The sequence below is a fragment of the Aquarana catesbeiana genome, linkage group LG01, assembly GCF_042186555.1.
Source record: "Aquarana catesbeiana isolate 2022-GZ linkage group LG01, ASM4218655v1, whole genome shotgun sequence".
Lineage (NCBI taxonomy): Eukaryota > Metazoa > Chordata > Amphibia > Anura > Ranidae > Aquarana > Aquarana catesbeiana.
In genome coordinates, this window is record NC_133324.1 from 577,803,802 (window position 1) to 577,828,966 (window position 25,165).

The following is a 25,165-nucleotide window of genomic DNA, read 5'->3' on the forward strand; positions in this document are numbered from 1 at the left end:
TAGAACAACGATATGGTTACAAATGTTGATAAATGTTTACTTCATTACAGTTAGGACAGCGATAAAGTATATGTAGAGCCCAAACATTTTTTCAACTGTGGAAATAGAATGAAAGTGTTAAAGTACCTGTCATATATTTATTGTGGGCTGCAAACCCACTGAGCAGATTCACCATCTTTATTTGTTCTGAAGACCATTGTCACCATGGCTCGGTTCACACCTAATGCCGATGTGGCTCACAGCAGGGGTCATGTGCATCCCGGTTTACCATTTTAGGTCCGATTTCAGCCCAAATTCTGAAACAGACCAAAAGACGCACAGGGCTCCTGTGCAAATTCGCACTGGGGCTGCATCGGAGATATGTGAACCGGCTTCATAGAGAGCTGGTCACAATCTCCCGCTATTGTGAAGTGGATGCGGTAATTCCTTAGACAGAAAGTGATGGCAAATCCAAAATTATACAGCTGTCACCAAAGCAAAAAATGAGGATTCGTTTTTCAATGAGGACATTTGTTTTAGTGACCCCGATCTAAGAATGTAATTCTCACTTTGGACAGATTTCCTCTTACTTTCTTTTATGTCTTCAGAACAGGAAATAAAGTGAATCTTCCTATCAGGACCCAGGGGTTGATTTACTAAAACTGGGGAGTGTAAAATCTGGAGCAGATCTGCATAGATCTGTCAAAGACTAATTGAACAAGCTGAAGTTAGAAGCTAATTGGTTACCATGTACAGCTGCACGAGATTTTGCACTCTCCAGTTTTAGTAAATCAACCCCACAGAGTAGAAAAAAATAAACTGTTAGACCCCTTTCACACTGGGGTGGTGCCGGCGTTAGCAGTAAAGCGTGGCGAGTTTGAGTGGCACTTTACCGCTGTTATAGCAGCACATTTTGGCTCCTAGCTGGGCACTATTAACCCCTGCTAGCGGCCAATTAATAGCGCCCATGTATCGGCGCTGCCGAGACGCTTTGCAGGTGCTTCGGCAGCACTGCCCATTTATTTCAATGGGCAGGGGCGGTGGAGGAATGGTGTATACACCGCTCCCGCACCGCCCAAAAGATGCTGCTTGCAGGACCTTTTTTCCCGTCCTGCAAGTGCACCACCCCATTGTGAAAGCACTCAGGCTTTCACACTAGTGTGGCTTGAGAGGCACTTTACAGATTCTAATTTTAGCGCAAAATGCCTGAAAAGCACCTTGATGTAAAAGGGGTCTAAATGGGTTTTACCCTTCCCTACCTTAGTCAAAACATATAGTACAAGAAAAGTTACACTTTAAAGGTACCTGTGTTGGCACTGCAACTGTCTGTGTCTGCCATTTTTGGTTGGTCATGCACAACCAGATTTGTCACATGACTGATGTGAACATCTTTACTGATGTTTAGTAATTGTAGGGTCTACAAAAGTCAATAATTCTCATGCAATAAAAAGTCTGTGGCTTCAATCAAACATTTTAAAGTATATATTTTTTTTACATTTCTAAGTGGTTGACAATTGTTTCTTTCCCAGTTAGAACTGAAATATCCCAAATAGAACTGATTTAGTTAGCTGTTAATAAAAATAAGGCATGCAAAAATGTATAGGTCTGTAACTACAAGGTTGTAGGCTAGAAAAGCATATAATAAAATCATGTACAAAGTGTAGTAATCCACGGCAAGCAAAGGTTTTATTATAGTTACATCAGACTGGTTGATGTGGTTGACTAGTAAATTACTACACTTTGCACATCATATTTTCTTTTTACGCTGCTTTAAAGAATATGCTCAAAGAGATCATTTTAGTACATCTTTCTACTGCATTCTGATATACAAATGATTACTGCTGTTGGTTTAACAAAACCACAGAATTTTGAGCATTTCAAAGGAACATTGAACATGAAATGTAATATCTAATGCTAAACTTTAGGCAGTAGGGCCTTTATAAGTGGTACCTCTGTCTCTTGTGACTATGGTTATTTTCCAGCTAGGCAAATGCATATTTAACAGTGTCAAGGCATAGCACAGTGCTGGACAGGTGGGCATTATAGCAGACTGCTAAGAGTAATTAATCTTCACAGTGGGATTCTAACATTCTTGAAAACATTCCATCAAAAATAAAATCTATATCCCTTTAAACATGAGAATGATTTTAACATCAACAGGGAGCAAAATGGAAAATTCTATTCTGCAAACCAAACACAGATATTTATTTTGAATGTAACTTGTAATACATTTTTCCAACTGTAGCAAGCACCTTATACTTACTAAAGCATCATGGAACATGAGGACGTGGGACGTGAATACTACAATCATAATAAGCTGTGTGCATCTAACGACTATTAATTTTATTTGAGTCTGTTTTTTCAATGATGTGGAAAAGGGTATAACTTGTTATACCATAATTTTACTCTCTTTCCAAAAATGTGAGGAGAAAACTTTTTTTTTTCATTGGCTCAATACTGAGTTGGAATGAACATAGATTGTTTAATACTTTTCTAATCTGTAGCCATTAAAAAAGAAAACACACACACTACTGGGCATGCAGAGAAAGGGGGAGGAATCACTATACAAACACACCACAAAAATATCCCTCTATATTAAGAAAATACTGTATGTACAATATATACTTTAAAAATTAAACTAGATCCAGAAGAGGGTGACATAAATATTTTATAAAAAGACTAAACCTGTATAATATTTTGTGATTTGCTCAAGGCAGAGTTTACTGGATACTGGATTAGGGCTATAATGGGGCAGAAAAGTGAAAGTTACTAACTGGCAAAGTACAAAAGTACGGGGATGTGTACTGAGCAGAGACTGTGAACAGAGGCTGCGATGGTACAGGGTTAAGAGAGTTAGTAGGGTGGAAACAGACCTGAGTGTCAGCATAATCTGACCACCATGAGGGCAGCTGACTGATTCTGGGATTGATGTTGGTGCCTAAAAATGTAAATGCATAAACAGATGTGGAGGTGGGGTTAGCCACAGAGTAAGGGTTTTTTTTATAAAGGAACTGAGTTAATTTAATGAGATCAACGGCGATGATATGGATGAATGATTGCAAGTTCAAAGGTAAATGATATCAGTCAGTAAGGCAGGGGTCTTCAAACTGCGGCCCTCCAGGTGTTCAGGAACTACAATTCCCATCATGCCTAGTCATGTCTGTGAATGTCAGAGTTTTACAATGCCTCAAGGGATGTGTAGTTCTGCAGCAGCTGGAGGGCCGTAGTTTGAGGATCCCTGCAGTAAGGCATCAGAGAGTTTGTGTGAACACTAATCTTAAAAATATTGGTGATAATGATAATTAAAATTATTGTGAAGTTATGTTTTTGTAAATAACAAACATGTCTTACTCACCTGCTTTATGCAATGGATTTGCATAGAGCGGCCCGATCCTCCACTTTGGGCTTCTCCACTTCTCTGTGTGCCACAACATAAAGCCGCTTCCTAAGTGCAGGCTCAATCCCGAGCTGTGATCTGTGTGTCTATTGACATAAACAGAGCAGCTCAGCTCCACTTTCTCATCACTGGATTTGATTGACAGCAGTAGTAGCCAACAGGAAAAGTCAACATGAACTACTGAGTCCAGTGAGGAGGGAGACAGAGAAGAGAGAGAGAAAGCAGCACCACTGCTGTCATGCACAGTGCTGGATCAAGATTGTGCTCAGGTAAGTATTGGGGATGGGCACTGACAATAGAATGATTTTGTTACCTTAATGCAGAAAATGCATGAAGGTTAAAAGCTTCAGCCTTTACAGCCACTTTAAGGTGACATTCAGAGGCATGTGAGCCCTGATTGGGCAACTGATAAAAATTTAAACTAAATAAAAAAATTTTGTGATATGTGCAACCTTTCCTATATTAAATCTATGTCTAGTAAACCTTTGGCAAAATGTTTGATTGTTCAACCAATGTAGTGCAGTTGACAAGGGCAGGTGAATAGGTATATTTTTGAACAGAGAAAAGCAGTTATGGTGGGACATAATGAACTGTCAGAAGGGGAAATTTATGAGCAATGGTTTGTGGTGGCAACTGATGTATTCTGTTACTGTTAACTGTGTGGAAGAAGTTTGTAGTGATGGTGCCATCTTGATTGCTAGTAAGAGTGATGTCCAGATAATCAATAGCAAGTTGGATGAGTCTGATAGATGAAGGTAAACCCCAGTCGTTGTGGTTTAAATGGTTAACAAAACTTGGTGTGTCTTCAGGATTGCCATATCAGTATGGAGTCATCTATATAGTGTTTATATAAAGGGATTTTCTGTATGTGTAGATTATTAGAAGAAATACATTTTTGCTTGAATGTTCCCATGCTCAGATTTGCATAGTTTGGAGCAAAACTTCTTTTTGGATTAACACTGGAATCTAGTGTTTCATACTGGTTCCGCGTTACCACATAACTTCCAGTTTCATCATAAAAAAATTCCTGCTGCTGGCCATTTTTATCTGCACTATCATCTGCAATCTTTTAATTCTTAATGAGATTATGATAGAAATTGGCCAATAGCTGGACAGTTTTGCATCAACAAGAACAGGAAAAGTCAACATGAACTACTGGCCAGTTACTAACCTCCTGACAAAGCTGACCTATTACCACTTGAGGAAAAAATATGTGTCACTGCTAAAAATACCTGGAAAATTCTATTTTTACTGCTGAAGTTATTAAGATTAAGGGATTTCTGCTGCATGTAAACCAAGTAAATTATAAAAAAAAAAGAATTCCGCAGCCAGATATGCACTGCCAGAGTACCCTGTCAATGAGACAAATCTTGCTGTAAAACTACATACATACACATCTTTAAAACTGCCTCTCCTACCATACTTTTGGTTATACATTACCTTTCAAGCATGGGACATCACGAAAACCTTCCCTGTAATCCCAGCACTAATAATATTCTTCCCTGTAACCCTAACATAAGCTCCACTGTAACCCTGACACCAACCTTTACTTATATCAGTTTAAAGTAAAACTGTAAAAATTGGAGGCTGTCATTGCTGAGCTCTTTTTGAAAATCCTAGATGCTTGGGTAGTAGTTCCAGTTCTCTGACTTCAACATGTTCATCTGGGACCAACATGCAGCAAATAAAGTTGGAAAGAAGGCAGACCTATTGATCTGCATGCTTGTTTCCAGTCAGTGACCCACAAAAAAATTGAAGACATTGGATCTGCATGACAGAATAAGCAACTTCTTCAGAAACAGAAGTTAGCCTTTGCACAGTTTTTTGTCTGTGTGTCACTGGGTAGAATTAATTTCACTTTCAATCTCAGAAATACTACAGGTAGTAAGAAGAAATCTCTCCAAAATTAGGGTATATCACCTTCTAGTTGTCACCAGAACGAATGTCCCCATAGGAAGACATCCCTATTATGCTCTTCCATTGATAATTGTAACATTTTGATTTACCTATTACTTACTATGCTAGTAACAATGATCACAGGGACTAACAGAGAGGGTGAATCTCCCTAGCACAGACACAGCAATAAAACCTAACAAAGGTTATAACTCTTCCCTACTACATACAAAACAAAAATAAAAATTGTTACATTTAAAGTGGAGGTTCAGGCAAATGCTAACCACGGCTAAATCTACTCCCACTCCCATTCTAAATCTATTCTATCCAACCCTGTAGAAAAGATCTGTATACTTACCTATTCTGAAGCTGCTCTGGTTCAGTCACATGATTGTGCAGGTTTCAGTGTATAGGAGGGACAGCTGACAAAGGATGCCCCATAGTAAGCTTATGAGTGATGTCGCCCACCACACAGGCATTTGCAGGCAGCTGCCGCTGGAGAGATCATGTGATCAGACCAGAGTCGCTTCAGAATAGGTAAGTATACAGATCTTTTCTTTACGAGGTTAGATAGAATAGGCTTAGAATGGGGATGGAAGTAGGTTTACAATTTTCCTGAAATTCCACTTTAAATTTACTTTAAACCCTTGTTTACATATTCACCTCTCCTGAGCTGGATTATTTTTTTTTTTACCAAAGACCAACCCTTTCTGCAGCAAAAGATACCAGTGCAGTCCCAGTGCTGAAATCTGCTGCTCCAATCTTTTGACAATAATCGGGTAAGAGGCTGGTCAAATACACTGTATGTATACTACAGTAGTAGAGCAATAGTACAACATAAAGAACAATAGTTTTCTATGCAGCAATGCCTCTCTTGTTTTCATTGATATCAGTATCACAGCTCTTTATGCTCCACTACTGTGAAATATATCTTTGCCCTGTTTTTAAAAGATGTTGGTGTAGCTATTGCTGGGCACTGACACTGATGTAATAAACTAGGTGATGGTGAGAGACAATTTTTCTCCCATGCTGGCAAACTGGTACCCCACAAGGTAACATGGACACCATGGCACAAGACATGTGCCGCTGCTCCAGGTGGGTCCACTGCTGCAATCCTCTCTACCTTCTGTCTCATCGGGTGCCAGCTCCGCTTATCCAGCCATACATAGTGAAAACAAATAGGATCCAAATGGCTGCACTTCCGAAAATATCATCCACTTTCTTATAAATATATGCCAAAACAGCAGACAGGACTCTGTGGTGACTGGTAACAAAGTCGATGCATGTCGCGCTGACTTGCATGTGTTTACTTTCTTATCTGTTTGAGCTAAGCAGTTGCATAATTTTCCACAGATTAATCAAAGCAATATTTATTAGTGGTGTGTAGAAAGCAATTTTCAGAGGTTCATTTACATGCACATACAGCTATATTACACAGCCAAACCGGGCACATGGATGTGTATTGTTTCAGATGTTAATCTTCTTTCTGCTAGCTGTTTATCATAATAAATAAAGGAGACAACATGCATATTCTTATTGGCAGAATAGAGGTACAAACGACAGTTAATGAACAGATAAAACACTTATCAGCTATTTTGCTCTCTGTGTCCACTGGGGAGATTTCACTTCCTGTCTAGAGACACAACAGGCCCTAGAAGGGAATCTCTACAAAGTGAGGGGGAATTCTCTCTTTGACAGTTGTATCTGGAACAGGTATACAGATTATAAGATTTCCCCCTACTGTCCTGGTGACAATTTCCTGCTGTCTTCTGTCCCAATAAGAATGATCACAGTACAAATAGGGGTGACTCTCTCCAGTGGGGACTCAGACAGCAATAAAAACCGGACAAAAAATCCAATTCTTCCCCACTCTATTTAAATATTTAAAAAAACGCTGTGAATAATTTTCTTTTTAAACTCATTTTAAAGACACACATTTAAGCCTAAACAATGTGTTACAATTATGAAAAGCATATGTTACATTAAAATGACATTAAATGTTTTAAAACAATTGTATTTAATTATAAACGCCCTGTTGCTGTTAGAAGAATGAATATGTGATCAGGAATAGGCTGTACTGCCTATAAGTGACCTCTGCCAGCTGTGTATGTGTGCATCATATTTTCTCTTAGAAGATCAAGGTATAATTATTATTATTATACAGGTTTTTTATAGTGCCAACAGTTTATGCAGTGCTTTACAATGTAGAGGGGGGACAGTACAATTACAGTACAGTTTAATAAAAAAAATAATAGCAGGGCCCTGCTAATGGAGCCTACAATCTAAAGGTATCCTCTCGACATTGCCCAGCAAGAAATCTTATGAGCTTATGTGTTGTTTCATAAAGGATACCTTTTTTGTTCTGCCTATATCAGTACAGTCTTTGGAACATAGAGATAACCAACGGCTGCAGTCCCAATGTGAGTGCATCCTATATCAAGCAAAGTAAAGGTAAGAAAAAGAAAATGAATTACCCCTTACTGGCTGTTGGAGATACACTGCTGTGTTTGAGTATAGTTTATGTGCTTATTATATGTGAATACTCATTTTAGCTCTAGAAGAAAGTGTTTAAAAATACAAAATGTTTTTAGTTCTTAAAAATGTTGCCCTGTGTATGCTTATGAGCATACCTCATTTTTTTTTCCATTTTTTTATTTCTTCTGTAATAGAGCCGCTAGTGTATCAATACTTATTTGTGCTGAAATTACCCCATCACGCTTGAACCATTCTTCACAATGGCAGAAGCAAACAAAAGAAGGAGAAAAGTAACCAGCTAATGCAATACAAATCCGGAGATAGACTTTCATTAAAATTAATGCAGGCGTTGAAGAGCCAAAGAAAAAGATGTGCTAAATAGTAATTTGCTAAGGCTGCTTATCTCTATGAATTCACAAGGGAGAGACAGCACAATCATATCTTGGCACATGCCTAGTGCTCCCTGCGCAAGCCTCCATCCTGGCCCCTAATCTTATCTTTGTCATCTGTATCAGAAATTGTATAACAACCTCTTATTTATTTTCTGATTAACACAACCTGGCTTGAAAGGCCCTGAAGGTTATATTTACTCCCAAGAGTCCAACAGATTCACTCTCATTTGTTCATCATAAAGGCCACCATCACATTTATTCAGCTAAAGCTGGCCACAGGCATTAATGGGCAGTCAGTTATGCAGGCATAATTCAATAGCTTTTTTTCCTGACTAGCATGCATGTATATGCCTATGAAAACAGAAGGTAAGGCATGTCCAGATGCCTTCCATCCCTGCCTTTTTTGGAAAAGACCAAAAGTGTAGGCCAAATTGATCCAAAAGGTAACAAAACTGCTTTTTCTCTGCAGCAGGTCAAATGGGTGATCCTGTCACGTTTTCTTGATGTCCGTAGTTATGATGCTCATTTTTTTTAAATTACATTGCTTCTGGTGCAACTTCATTTAATAGTACCAGTGCTGCTGTTGATTAGAAAGAAAAAAATAACTCAAGCCATTTAAAAAATGATGGATGATGTTACTGAGTAGGGTAGGGGCACAGTGGAGCCCAGTACTGTTCCTTAAATGAATCACTTGATGCAACCATAGTTAGGGTTGTGAATCCTCTAGTGGTAGAATTGTGAGTGGGGTGTATCATAAATGGTGAGGAAGCACCAGCCCTGCCCCTGCCAGCACAGGGAAACCTTTGTTAAGGGGACTCTATAAATAGCCTGGCAGGAGTTGATCTGGAGAGTTGGTCTTAAACAGCAGTAAAAGAACCAAGGCATGGCAAAGATGTGATCTTTGAGGCTATAATTTCTGGAGCTTCCCCACAGGAGGGAAGCAAGGAGGGAGAGGTACAGGACCAGTGGCACTACCCACATCCCTTTGACTTGGGATGTAGAACTCTTAAAGGTATGGGCTGTTAGTTGACTCAGCTTCCATCTCTGCAGTTATCTGTTTGCAACTAAGGAATGTGCACCTGTGGGATGACAGAAAGAATGTTTATATGTAGATCAGCTACATTGTGTGGACTCTTCCTTCTCCCAAACTCAAGATGAGAATGTCTTTTGGAAGAGAAAGGGATTCTGGGCAAGATTGCTATAGGGGGCATTGCTGTAAGTCCTTCCAGTGATATACAATGGGCTACTGGTGGTGCTAGTTGGGCCAGATTGGATGCCTCCCGTAGGTGCTTCTGTAATGGCACCCAGGGAAGGACCCCTTGCCCATAGCACCTCAGTGTATTTTGGGGACCAATCTATCCTGGGCAGGAATGAGTTAAAGAGTACAGGTGCTCTCCCACCATGAGGCTTTGCATGCCAAGGATATACAACCCAGCATGTACACAACAACTGTATTTGGGCAGACTTTATGAACATAAAATGTCTTAAAGATATTGCTGATTGTATGCCCTATATGAAAAAGTGGCTTCAGAGTTGGGGTACACCTTTGCTTATTTGGACTCATTAATAAAATCGTTGTGTTAATGTGATCTTGATGGGACAGCATCAGACTTACTGTCAATTTTCTAATTTTGCTAATTAAGAAGAATTAAGAAAATGTTAGTTAAGAATTTCACAGAATTTAGGGTTGGGTCATACACTGCCTGTTTAACCACTTAAGGACCAGAAGTATTTGCCCCCTTAATGACCAGGCCATTTTTTGCGATATGGCACTGCGTCACTTTAACTGACAATTTCGCTGTCGTACCCAAACAAAATGTATGTCTTTTTTTCCCAACAAATACAGATTTATTTTTGTGGTATTTGATCACCTATGCTGTTTTTATTTTTTACGCTATAAACAAAAAAAGAGCGACAATTTTGAAAAAAAAAACAATACTTTTTACTTTTTGCTATAATAAATATCCTGAAAATTAAAATAAACTATTTTTTTCATCAGTTGACGCCAATATGAAGTCCTCCATATTTTTGGTAAAAAAATCGCAGTAAGCATATATTGTATGGTTTGTGCCAAAGTTATAGCGTCTACAAAATAGGGGATAGATTTATGGCATTTTTATTATTTATTTATTTTTTACTAGTAATGTCGGCGATCTGCGATTTTTTTGGGACCATTGACATTGATACAGTGATCAGAGCTAAAAATAGCCACTGATTACTGTATAAATGTCACTGGCAGGAAAGGGGTTAACACTAGGGGGCGATCAAGGGGTTAAGTGTTCCCTAGGGAGGTGTTTCTAACTGTAGGGGCAGTGTACTGACTAGAGGAAGAGAGAGTTCGCTGTTCCTGATCACTAGGAACAGCAGATCTCTCTCTACCCCCCCCTGTCAGAATGGGGATCTGTCTGTTTACATTGACAGATCCCCGTTCTGGCTCTCTATGGAGTGATCAACGGACATCGTGGCTGCCAGCCACACGCACCGGCTCTGGCATAGCGCAGAGGGCGTGCCCCCTATAGTTTCTTAAAGCGGTCGATGTACAATGAAGGAGATTTGTGCAGCTGTGCCAACCTGCCACAGTACAACTGTAGTAGTTAATGTCAGATTGGGTCTAAACCAAAAAATCTGCTGCAACCTCCATAGGAACCTATTGACTGTTTTTCTCTTGATGAATGAGGCTCATTCTGTCTCTGTTCAAGTGTATAAGCACACAATTCACAGAATGGTACTTAATAAACAGAAAAAAAATAAGAGTTTCAACAAGCCCTTATACCAAGTAATAATAAAAATTCATGCTGCTACAAGAAGAATTACATTTTGTTAAGGTGACAGATATGAAACAATTAGTTCCATACAGCATCTACACAAAATAATCCCTCAATTTAATGTATCATTCTGAATCCCCAAAGAAACACAGATTGAAATTTCAACCATAATTCAAGTGTAACGGTAGGGTGAAATTTGCTGTTCTGCATTTACTGTCTGAGCTAAATATTCCTCTGAGCTTCTGATAGCCACACCAAGCAAAACACAAATGTAATTCTACTGTGTGGTATTCAATCATTTATGAAAGCACTATTTTTAAGTCAGTGGATTTTCATTAAAGCAAGAGTGCCGAGATGTGCTAAAGTAAAAGCAAAGTATTAATAGTGCAGTTATGTTCTTGTGAGAAAAATAAAATCATTTTTTGCAAGCATATTAGTCCTTAGAAAGGAATAGGCTAATTTAAACCCTTATTCTGGGCTGAACTAAAACCAGAAAAAAATGTTGATGAAAAAGATAATTTGTTGGTGGATGACAAAAACAGAGAAATAATTACTCTTCTATTGCTCTTTAACCAACGGGTGACAGGAAGAGCCCAGATGGAAGCTGTGCAAATGCCACACCAGTGCATGCATGTGGTTCTCAATTTCTTCTATTGCTCTCCTGTATGCTAAGTGTTGATGTCAAACAGCTACCAGAAAAGTCTTGCACATACTATACTGTATATACAGTACATACACTATATTACCATGTCTTTATGGACCTTGTTTGTGCACTCGCAAACAGCCATGTTGGAACAGGAAGGGGCCAACTCCAAAGTATGAAATTGTCCAAAATGTCTTGTATGCTGACGCCTTAAGAGTTCCTTTCACTGGAGCTAAGGGGCCAAGCCCACCCCCTGAAAAACAACCCCACACCATAATCCCCCCTCCACCGAATGATTTGGACCAGTGCACAAAGCAAGGTCCATAAAGACATGGATGAGAGGGTTTGGGGTGGAGGAATTGACCTCAACCTGATAGAACACCTTTGAGATGAATTAGAACGAAGACTGCGAGCAAGGCCTTCTCCTCCACATCAGTGCCTGACCTCACCAATGTGCTTCTGGAAGAATGGTCAAACATTCCCATAGACACGCTCCTAAACCTTGTGGACAGCCTTCCCAGAAGAGTTGAAGCTGTTATAGTTGCAAAGGGTGGGCCAATTCAATATTGAACCCTATGGACTAAGACTGGAATGCCATTAAAGTTTATGTGCGTGTAAAGGCAGGCATCCCAATACTTTTGGTAATATAGTGTATATATTATTTTAATAAATAATACCTTAAAAAATGAAAAAGGCATAGCCATCATGGTACAAGTATTAAATGATATATCAGAAGGAAATCTGAAAACATAGATCTTCTTCTGGTTATACGACTTTTCCAGCTAGTGGGTACACCACACAGATGTTTGATATTTTTTTTGTTTCATATAAAAAAGGGTATACAGTGTAATATGATCAAAGCTGAAGAAATTAATATATATAGATTTATAAAAAATGTTAAACATACATGTGCAACATTGCTTATTGTGATTATGCAGTCTTCTATCGAGTCAGCAGATTGAATCCTAGTCCCATAGGCAGCTATTCTAGCTTTCAGTTGTGATGAAAGAACCTCCCTGAATGTAAATGAATCATCACAGTAGTGACTTCTTCTACGGCTTCTCAATAGAAAATTTTCTTCAAACAATCAGGGCTACAAAGCAAGCTTTGTTTGCTGTACTGTCTCTTTAGTTAGCCCACAGTGGTTTGGGAGTCTTTTGTCAAATATTACATTTGTATTTGTAAAACAAAATTGTATGTGTAATAGTAAAAAAAATTATGTACAAAAAAAGTTAAAAAAAAATAAAAAATAAAATGACCCAAAAAATATATTAGCTTACCTTTAAAGAGATTAAATGATTTGATGCTGGTGATCTGGCTAGCTATGCTTTATTTCAGCCAATACAACAAAAAATGTAGTTCTGCTTTTCATAGATATTAGAGGTAGGTAATGATAATCATAGGTAACAATAACAGCAGGAAAAAAAAACAGCATAGATAAACCCTGCCAAATATACAAAAGATGGCCGGTTGTAAGAATGGACTACTACATATGAAAAGTAGGGATTAGCTCATAAGAAAAACTTGTAGCAGGTAAATACACTGATAATGTTGCATGAACCTAAGTCTAAGGCCTGGTTCACACCTATGCAGGTTGCAGTTTGCATATTCCAGGTGCAGTTTGTGTTTTTCAATACATGTTTTTGATCCATTGAAGTCTATGGAATCAAAAGCCAGGAAAAAATGCCCTGGCCTTTTCCATTAAATGCACAGATGTGAACATAACCCATAGGAAACCATATTACATGGACTGTAGTGTGTATCTGCAAAACTGAAAATGCACAAAAAAGTGTAAGCCAGGCCTTAGACATCAATGAAATTCAATTAATTGCAATAAAATGCAGAAAATAGCAGTAGATGGAATAATAGGATCATCTTTCTTCCCCATCTTGTGAGTGCAATTTAGCCATGTTTTAAATACATTCATATGTCTGATGTACTACACTATAAGCTCCTCTGTGCTGGCCTATCTTTTTTTTATCTCAACAATTACAGCAGGCTTTTCCTGTAACAATATTATTAAAAATGTTCAGGTATTTTTAAGAAAACAAAAGATATGGCAAGCATCAAATGGCAAGTTCAGGTTTTTCCAAAACAACTAAATGCACAGACAAAATACACTATATCAATAGAACCAGTTTATGCCAATATGTTGAGTTGCAGTGTCTTGAGAAGATACACTACACCAGTCTTTCTGAACCCGTTTAATTCAGAGGAACCATTACATTTTTCTGGTCTCAGGGAACCCCTGCTAATAATCACCATATCTGCAGCTCATGGTACGATAGTGTGATGATCTAAAAGAAGAATGTTGCCCACATTTGTGGTCAGTATGACAAATTCCCCAGTTACAAATAGCTAAAAACTCAGTGATTACTTATCTAAGAGGCAGAAATTACTCACTGCTCAAGAAACCCCTAGCAACCTCTGAAGGAGCCCTAGGGAATCCTGGTTAGGAAAGGCTGCATTACATATTGGGACTGATTTACTAAAGGCAAACAGACTGTGAACTTGCACAGGTGCAGTTGCACTCTGCACGTGCAGTTGCTCCAGAGCTTCACATTACAAAGAATACCCAATCATGTGCAGGGAAAATGAAAAAAAAAATAGTTTTACCACATTTCCTAAGCTTTGGAACACATGCACTTGCAGAGTTCAACTGTACCTGTGCAAGTGCACAGTCTGATCACCCTAAATCAACTCCATTGCATTTCTGGAGTGCTGATTAGTATTTTTCCATTCAAATAATCTGAAATGAAATACACAATGTAGCCACGTCAACACACTTTAACAGAACACACATCAAGGCATGTATTTCTGGTAAAAAAACAGCCTTCGGTAGTTTAGGAGTCATTGAGAGACACATTTTGACCCCTGCTGCATTAACCAGCCCTCAGGAAGGATGTACTGGAAATGGAGCGAGTACAAAGAAGGACAACTAAGCTAATAACGGGTCTGGAGGATATTAGTTACGAGGAAAGGTTGCGAGCACTGAACTTATTCTCTCTGGAGAAGAGACGCTTGAGAGGGGATATGATTTCAATTTACAAATACCGTACTGGTGACCCCACAATAGGGATAATACTTTTTCGCGGAAGGGAGTTTAACAAGACATGTGGCCAGTCATTAAAATTAGAAGAAAAGAGGTTTAACCTTAAACTACGAAGAGGGTTCTTTACTCTAAGGGCGGCAAGGATGTGGAAATCCCTTCCACAGGTGTTGGTCTCAGTGGGAAGCATCGATAGTTTCACAAAACTATTAGGTAAGCACCTGAACGACCTCAACATACAGGGATATACAATGTTATACTGGCATATAAATACACACATATGTTGGACTTGATGGACTTGTGTCTTATTTCAACCTCACCTACTATGTAACAAATCTAACATACAGGTGCATCTCATAAATAGAAAAATATCAGTAAATGTATTTCAGTAATTCAATTCAAAAAGTGAAACTCATATATTTTATATAGATGTGTTACACAGATGAGTATTTCTTTCTTTTAGTTTTGATGATTTTGTTTTAGTATTTTTAGTTTTTGATGATTATGAATTACTGCACCAAAGAAACCTGGGCTTCCATAACACCTCAGCAGTGCCACAGGCTGATCGCCTCCATGCCACGCCGCATTGATGCAGTAATTCATGCAAAAGGAGCCCCGACCAAGTACTGAGTGCATACTATACTGTACATAGACATACTTTTCAGTAAGCCAACATTTTTCTTTTGAAAATCCTTTTTTTATTGGTCTTATGTAATATTCTAATTTTCTGAGATACTGAATTTTGCGTTTTCACTATAATCATCAAAATTAAAAGAAAGAAATGCTTGAAATATTTTACTCTGTGTATATCGCATATAAATAAAATACATGAGTTTCACTTTTTAAATTGAATTACTGAAATAAATTAATTTTTTGATGATATTCAAATTTTATGAGATGCGCCTGTATGAGGCATAGAGAAAAAATTATGCTAATGGTTCATTGGACCAAATTGTTTTTTTTTTATATAATCAGACCTGCTTAGTCCCTAACAACGAAGTATATTATGATTGTTTGAATCACGTGAAACCCAAAAATAGGATGTTTTTCTTTAAGGCCCCTTTCACACAAAGCGGACTCCGCTTCCACGGAGTCCGCCTCGGTCCGCCGGCTCAGCGGGAGATCTCTCCGTTGATCTCCGCTGAGCCGGCGGATGACAGGTCCCTCTCTGCTCACTGAGCAGGGAGGGGCTTGTCAGGCGCCGCTGCCGCCTATGGAGGGTTCAGATGAAAACGGACAGCATGTCCGTTTTCATCAGATCTCACCAGATCCCATTCGCCAGCGACAGATCTGGACGTAGGGCCATCCGTCTGCTTTCTGCGGATCGGACCGGGTCGGATGTCAGTGGACATATCTCCGCTGACATCCGTCGCTCCATAGGCTAACATCGAGCGGCCGTTCAGGTCTGCCGTCAAAACTGACAGGCAGACCTGAACGGTCCGATCGTGTGAAAGGGGCCTAAGGGTTGCTTTTCTTAATTGCACTGGAGTTATGCTATGAGGCCTACCTAGATGCAAAGCATGCATAGACAAAAACTTCTTTAGGTAACTACTTTAAGCTGTTCACAGATGTTTAGAATTCTCACAGATGGTGAGACATCTACCAGTCATTGCAAGGTTACCATAACCTAGAACTAACTATCTGTTATAGCCTATAAGTGATGCACAAATGTTTCCTTATATTTGGAGACAAGGGAATCACTGTTGATTATTTCTATGCTTATCTCTTGCAATACTTGGCTCATACATTCCCAAGCTAACAAAGATGTTTACATTTGTTGTATCACTTGAGAAAGCCTGCTTGTATATGTTTGACTGTTCAGATCTGCTATATTGTTTCATACAGACTCAAACATGTGAAACAAAGTCTTGTGACAAGTACATTTAATTTTGCTGAGGTAATTTGCTCTTCAATTAACTCCTGTTTCAGCACCTGCTTGTCCTTCATGGTATCTCAGACACAGGATTCATTGTCCTTGTATTTTTTTTCCTTAGTTAAGATTTTAATGAGAAACTTACAAAAGCCCTTGAGGTGTGTTAAAGTGTATTTTCTTTGGTTGAGCTGTAATAATTTGCGATTGGTATATTGTAATAATACCCAACAATTTCTATGCTATAAGCACTAAAATAACATGTTGTGCCAAAGAACATATTTTAGGTTAGTGAAAAAAAAGCACGGGGACAGGTAATTTTTTTTTTTTGGTAGCTTGTTACCAAATTCAGGCTTAAGATCAACTTTAATCAGTATTGTAAAATTAAGGGGCTCGTTCATAGCAGAAAGCGGATATTGTTATCCCCTTTTCTGTTTTATTTAAAATTGTTACACACACAGCAGTCTGCGTTTTGCAGGCCATTGATAAAATGCATACAGCGATGTGAAGCCTGCAGTATCCTACATCCTACATGTTCCTTATCATATACCATGCTTTATACATGTCGCCCTAAGATTTTTCCACTGCTTTTATGAAGTGAATGTACAGAATTTGTTAAAACAGATATAATAATTATTCTTGCCTCAAAAGCTGGGTATACACAGGTATTTTTTTTTCCTTTCAACCCCTGGTTGAAAAAAAATCGACAGTTTCCAACACAACGATGCGTGGTGCGTGGAGCTTTCCCACTGAGCTATTGTATTCTGACATGGCTACAAGTGCTGATCGAATGCTGATTTTCCAGCAAGACCATTCGACAAAAGCTCGTCATTAGAATGATTTTGGTTGTACACATACTGAAAGTCGACGTCCATACTGAAAGTCGACGTCCTGTTGGACGATTAGTGTACCTGGCTTCAGCGTCTTTGGCATATTCATCATCTGCTGGTTTATCTACCAACCCAGTGTTGCTTTTAGGGTTAAGCCTGCTTTTACCTTGACTTCTGCACAACAGACCTCTGTAAGTGAGAGAAATGAGGTTTGTTGGGAAAGGTATGTGTTTTTGCTGATGACTCAAAGGTGTGCAATAGGGTTGATATCCTTGGAGGAGTCTGTAACATGGAACATTATTTGGCATTGCTGGAATATTGCAGTGGAAAGTGCAATTAAATGGTTTTAAATGTAAACTAACACACCTAGGGATAAAGAATTCCTTAATAGCGTGCATTATGGGGGTACAGTGCTGGCACTACAGAGGAAATTATTTGGGGGTACTTATTCCAGATGATTGCAAGATGAGCAAACACTGTGACCAGGCAGTGGGAAAAGTGAATAGAATTCTAGGATGCATTACTAGAGGGATCACCAGCAGGAGGAAGAAGGTCCTTATTCCCTTATACAGGCATACCACACTTTTAAGTACACAATGGGATTTATTTACTAAAGCTGGAAAGTGAAAAATCAGGCTCAGTTCTGCATAGAAACCAATGAGCTTCTAACCCCAGTTTGTTCAATTAGGCTTTGGTAATAAAACCTGGAAGCTGATTGGTTTCTATGCAGAACTGAGCCTGATTTTGCACTTTCCAGCTTTAGTAAATAAACCCCATTGTGTACTTAAAAGTGGGGTATGCCCGTATATATCTTTAGTTAGACCTCATTTGAAATATTATATCCAATTATGGAGACCTCAATTAAAAATAGATATTGATAAGATAGAATGAGACCAGAGACAGGCAACAAAAATAGTGAACGGTCTTGGGAATAAAACATATCAGGAGAGTCTTCAGAAACGTAATATGTGCAGTCTTGAGGAAAGAAGGTAAATGGGGGACATGACTGAAACCTTTAGGCTTCATGTACACTGGGCTTAAAAAAACATCTGTTCTCTTTGGAGTAAAAAACGCTTATATAGAGCATTTTTTGTACAAAGTTTAGACGAGTTTAGGAGAGTTTTTTTCTCTGCCAGTGAGCTCCAATCAGAAACGCAAATGAGAAGGGTTTCTTTTCTGCCTCTAAACGTTGATCTCAAAATATGCCTGTAAATGTTCTAATGTGCATGGATAACATTGAGTTGCTTCTACAGGCAAAAGACAAAACACCTGTAGAAGCAACCTTTTTTATGCCAGTGTGAATGGAGCCTTACGTACATTAAAAGTATGATTATGGTTCAGGAGAACAGTGTTTTCAATATTAAGCCAACATCAAGAACGTGTGGACATGACCTCAAACTAACAAATGGAAAGTTCAAAACTACGGTAATCTTAGAAAGTACTATTTTACTGAAAGAGTAGTTGGTGCTTGGAATATACTTCTGATAGAGGTAGTCAGTCACACTAAGTGGATTCAAACATGCTTGGGACAAAAATGGGTCTATACTCAAAAAAGTAAAAAAAAAAAAAAATACATAAAACATACACACACACATATTCAGTATGCATAAGAGAGAACAAACTTGTGTTTCATAAGCAAGTTTGTTGCCATGCTAAATATTTTTGGGTTAATTTCCATTATGTGTTTTACTGTTATGCAACTTCAAAACGAAAAAAAATGTGTACATGTAAGGACATAAAAGACTACCCCCCATAATGGATTTGAAAGCATTTAATTGTTATTTGTATACAGGAATCTGTAATAACTGTATACAGGAATTTTTATCTAGACTGTTGGTTCCAAGTAACATGTGAAGTAGACCTTTCTGAATTAGAGTACCAAAAGCACCAAGTGTGAAGATTGATCGGTTGGGGGGGGGGGGGATTATGTACAATTAAAGTAATTATTTTCTAACTCTTAAATTACCAATATACAAAGACTCAAAAACGATATTTTTTGCTGTATAAAAGGTTGACATCAACTAGACATTGGCTGTTTCAGGTTTTTTCTCATGCTGTTAGGAGAGTATATAATTTTAAAGTAAATATACTTGGTCTGTACTATTTGTGATACACATGTTTTCTGACACTGACTCCTCAGACAAGGTTATAGGCTTATGAAAAATGTTTAACAGCCAAGTTCCAGGAGAAGACCAAGGTTACTCTATTCCCCTAGCATGTGTAGCAAAACAATTATTACCTATGAAATTGTGATGACAATCTGGATTCACTGCAGAACAGTAAAAAGGGCACTGAGAACTTCAGACATGGTCTTCTTTATCAGCCAGGTCAATGAATGATATAGATGGATAAAAAAGATGTATGTATGCAGTCACTTTTTTAATTCTATAGTTACATAAAGGAAAAGCTTTGAAAAATGTCATATGTTTATTCCAAATGACAAATGTGTACTTAACATTGTTAGGGACACTTATAAAGTTCATGCACATGGACATTAGTAGGGATTTTTTGCGCCCAGTGTAATTTTCCATGAGCCTGCCTGCAAACCTTGTAAACTTCATGTGAAGCTTCCGCATTTGGGGAATATGTTGGGTGTTCCTGCCCATACAAGTAAAACATCAGCGTTTACAACAGTACAGCTGCCTACAGTCATTGTATGGCAAGCTGTTTGTGGCACCTGAGGCTCCTAGAGAACAGGAAACCATCAGGAAATTTACACTAGGCATATGAACACTTTAACTGAAGGCATGCTGAGGTTTAACACATGAATATTTGAAATGAGAAGAAACAAACCATACAGTATTATTTATGCAACAAGGTATATATAACTTGTGTATGTAAGCATTAGGGATGAGCCGATCACCCCCCTTCTGGTTCGCAGCAGAACATGCGAACAGGCAAAAAATTTGTGCAAACATGCGAACATCGTTAAAGTCTATGGAACGCAAACGTGAAAAATCAAAAGTGCTAATTTTAAAGGCTTATATGCAAGTTATTGCCAACAAAAAGTGTTTGGGGACCCAGGTCCTGCCCCAGGGGACATGTATCAATGCAAAAAAAGTTTCAAAAATGGTCGTTTTTTTTCGGTAGCAGCGATTTTAATCACTTCAGCCCTGGAAGGATTTACCCCCTTCCCAACCAAGCCCTTTTTTGCGATACGGCATGTGCGGCGCTTTAACTGACAATTGCACGGTCATGCGACGTTGTACCCAAACAAAGTTGAGGTCCTTTTTTCCCACAAATAGAGCTTTCTTTTGGTGGTATTTTATCACCTCTGCAGTTTTTTTTGCTCTATAAACAAAAAAAGAGCGACAATTTTGAAATATAAGCTATATTTTTTACTATTTGCAATAATAAATATCCCCAAAAAATATATAAAAAAAAAAATTTCTTCCTTAGTTTACGCTAATATGTAATTAGTAATTATTAGTAGTTATTAGTAATTGGTGGCGATCTGCAACTCTTATCATGACCGTGACATTGCGGTGGACACATTGGACACTATTTTGGGACCATTGACAATTATATAGCGATCAGTGCTATAAAAATGCACTGATTACTGTGTAAATTACTCTGGCATGAAAGGGGTTAAACACTAGGGGCGATCAAGGTGTTAAGTGTGTTTCCTCAGTGTGTTCTAACTGTAGGGGGGATGGACTCACTAGAGCATGACAGAGATCACTGTTCCTGATCACTGGGAGCAGTAGATCCCTGTCATGTTGCTAGGCAGAACAGGGAAATGCCTTGTTTACATAGGCATCTCTCCGTTCTGCCTCTCCATGCCACAATCACGGGCCACCGGTGGACATCAAGACTGCAGGGACCAGCGGGCATGCTCCCGTGGTGCGCTAGCCTCCAATGACAGAGTGACATAAGGGTACGTCGTTTTGCGCACCCGTGCCACTTTGCCGACGTATATCGGCGTGAGCCGGTCGCCAAGTGGTTAATAATGCTTAAAGTGAAACAATAAAAATTAAATATTTCTTTAAATTTTGTGCCTGGGGGGGTCTCTTTAGTCTGTAAAGTAGCGCATCTTTCCCATGTTTATAACCGTACCACAGCAAAATGACATTTCTAAAGGAAAAAATTTCATCCAAAACTGCTCAGGGCTGTAATGTATTGTCAGATCCTGGCAATATGGAGAAAAATCATTGAAAAAAATGGCGTGGGTTCCCCCCAGTCCATTACCAGACCCTTGGGTCTGGTATGAATATTAAGGGGAACCCCACTCCAAAAATGCCAAAAACAATGCCGTGGATGTCCCCCCCCAAAACCAATACCAGGCCCTTCAGGTCTGGTATGCTTATTAAGGGGAACCACGCACCAATTTTTTTTTTTTAAATGGCATGGCCCAGGCACTACATACTCTGTAATTACATGGCCCTGTTAAACAGGGCAGAAAAATTGGGCCTTTGGTTTTGGTGGCACCAGAACACTGTAACCCCTCACAGTTACTCTTGTTGGGTGCAGGAACAGGCCCTGCTGTAAAATATTATATCAAAAATATTATATCAGAAATATCAAAAATATAGCAATTTGGCCAAGCTAGCATTTAGACCCTGAGCATGTGGATGGCTGGGACTGAATTTCTTTTTATGGTTCAGCAACTGGGGTAGGGAAATTTGCCTACTAAAATCAGTTGGTGGTGTACTGCTAGCAGATTGGCTGCAAGTACTTGGGACTCCTTTTGCTATACCTTCATTCCTCTCAGTGTAGGTTTTTGAGAGGACTGGAGGTATAGTAGGGTTGGAGATCCCTGATGAGGAGCAAGGAGAAGTCTGCCTTTTTCTACGATGTGGGTCTTTCAAGTGCTGTTGCCAATGGACTGCATGGCAGGTCGTCATATGTCTGGTCAAGCATGTGGCTGCTGTTCTGGCCACAATTTATCTGCTTCAGACATAGGTTGCAAACAGCAACGTGCGATCTGCTGCACATGTGTCAAAAAAGGGCCACACCAAGGAACTTTTAAAAGTCACGGGGAGTCAGCAGCACCCTGCACCTGCGGAGCTCTGTGGTGTGATGCAATAGGGTGGCTGCCCTTAAGCTGCCTCCTAGAGGACATCCTGCCTTGTTGGAGTTGTGCCTCCTCCTCACTTTCCTCCTCTCTTCTCTCAGGCACCCAGGTACAGTCAGTGACCTCATCATCCACTCCCTCCTCATCACTGGAGCAAAGTATGTTGCAGCTGGAGGAACATGACTGTCAGTTTCTTGCCCTTCTGTGGCACCCCCTCTCTCTAGGCTCACGTTACTCCCTTCCTCAACCTGTAAACCATCTTTGGAGCCTTTAAATTGCTGCGCATCCTCCAGCAGCAAATAACCGACACTTTGGTAGAATAATTCTGGGGACTCCTCCATGCATTATGGTGGGGATATGGAAGGAGTGACTGTGAACAAGGAGCCGATGGAATAGGCCACTTTGGCAGCTGCATTGGAAGGCAAACTACTCTGAGCCTGGGTGACAGAGGATGAGGAGAATGAGGATGGTTTTGTTATCCACTCCACCAACACTTCTGCGTGTTCTGACTCAATAACACGGCCAGCAGCAGAAAAAAAGGACAAGCATGCCCCACAGCCCCCTGCAGAGGATGCACCATGTCCACGACAACCACTGTTGACTGTAGACACAGAGACTGCTTGCCCTCTTTTAGTGGCCTGTGAACATTTGCCTCTCCTTGGTGGCCTTTTAGACATGAAGTATTTTTTGTTTTGCAACACCACACTACACTGTATTATATACTGTGTACACCCCCTGAAGTGTATTAGAAACTATACACCACCAAATGCACTGTATATATAGGCTTCACTGAATGCAGAGTATATATATATATATATATATATATATATATATATATATATATATATATATATGTACTAGACTGTATATATACAGTGGGGATGGAAAGTATTCAGACCCCCTTACATTTTTCACTCTTTGTTATATTGCAGCCATTTGCTAAAATCATTTAAGTTCATTTTTTTTTCCTCATTAATGTACACACAGCACCCCATATTCACAGAAAAGCATAGACTTGTTGACATTTTTGCAGATTTATTAAAAAAGAAAAACTGAAATATAACATGGTCCTAAGTATTCAGACCCTTTGCTCAGTATTTAGTAGAATCACCCTTTTGATCCAATACAGCCATGAGTATTTTTGGGAAAGATGCAACAAGTTTTTCACACCTGGATTTGGGGATCCTCTGCCATTCCTCCTTGCAGATCCTCTACAGTTCTGTCAGGTTGGATGGTAAACATTGGTGGACAGCCATTTTTAGGTCTCTCCAGAGATGCTCAATTGGGTTTAAGTCAGGGCTCTGGCTGGGCCATTCAAGAACAGTCACGGAGTTGTTGTGAAGCCACTCCTTCGTTATTTTAGCTGTGTGCTTATGGTCATTGTCTTGTTGGAAGGTAAACCTTCGGCCTAGCTTGAGGTCGTGCATTCATTTTAAAAGATTGATTATTATTTTTTAAATCTGCAGCTTTCAGTAAAATAATACATGATGATTCTACAAAGAAGCTCCTTGTTTGGGAACTACCTATTCTATAGTGACAATGCTCCATCACTGCCTTTCTATTGCACACCTGCAATGTCAGTCTGCAACATGGGCCTCCGAGACTGCAAATGGTCGTTTCAGGCCTGGTCCACTCTTGTCACTAATGGGACACTAAATGTCATGCAGCCATCGTTGGATATAGTGCATGTAGACAAGGAATGGCTGCAAAGAGGCCACAAGAGATCAACACATTTGCAACAAAGGAAAAGTTTTATTTAATTTTAAAAATCACAAATTAGATGTCATTTAGTTAGGGGTTACACATCCTTTATACAACATGGAGGAAACACAACTCCAGGTGAGATGGGGAATCTGAATCAGCACAGGATTTCAAGGATGTTAACACATTTAACATAGCATTGTGCTTAATCATAACATATAATTAAGCACAATGCTGTGTGAAACAGGTTAACATCCTTGGATTCCTGTGCTGATTCATCTGTCAATTTTGCAATAAAGAAGCATTTTTTTTGGTATCCTGTTGCGGTGTGCGGCTATCTTCTCCTAGTTTCCTACACATCCTTTATGACAGTAATTTCTTGTTCAATATTTTATTGACATTTTCATGGGAAAGAAAGTACACAAACTTTCAGATGGGATATTTTCCATTGTATATACAAGTAAAGGCAAGAGCATATGAAGAAGGTTGAACTAGAACAATGTAACCGATAAAGAACCAAAATAACTGGACCACAAAAAGACTGGAACAGAGAAACTCTGACAGTCTATTAGAGATGCCAAATATGCGCACCCGAACACCCCTGATGGGAACAAACTGTGAATGGGTGGGGGTATATCCATCAAGTCTCAATGTGTCTAAGAAGTTAAGTGTGGTTCAAGAGGCATGTAGGTACAGAAATAAATGAGAACCCTCGTAAATAAATTGCATATGGAAACAAACGTATGAGCAATCTCGCCCTCGATAAGGGTGAGTCAAGGAATATGGGTTTATAAGGGTGTGCAATGTGTACCACTACCTACCCTTATGTATCATACCAGAATGTTCAGGTATCGATCAATAACGCAGGGTAAATCAGTAGGTATTCAACCCCATTAACAGGTTATAACTTGGAACATAAAAGGATATCCTATATAGATGTGCCATATGGTTGAGGGAGGATAAAGTAGGAAAAGAAAGGGGAGGGGGTGAAAGAAGGAGTTGCGGATGTGTGCTAGTCTAGGGTTCCATGAAAGTACACAGGCAAAGGGGGCCTCTGTCCAGCGCCCGCACTGAGAGGGTCAAACAGAGAAAGAAAGAGGAGGGCTAGATAAAGAGGGGGGAAGCCTCCTGCGACGGTAGTGCGGTTCCTGATTAGG

The 25,165-nt window shown here is 39.3% G+C and overlaps 1 protein-coding gene across 3 annotated transcripts in view; it reads right to left on the minus strand.

The window, feature by feature from the left end:
- Nucleotides 1-25,165, minus strand: part of EPHA5 (EPH receptor A5) — a 539,960-nt gene that overhangs the window by 385,216 nt on the left and 129,579 nt on the right. The gene's annotated exons all lie outside the window — the stretch shown is intronic.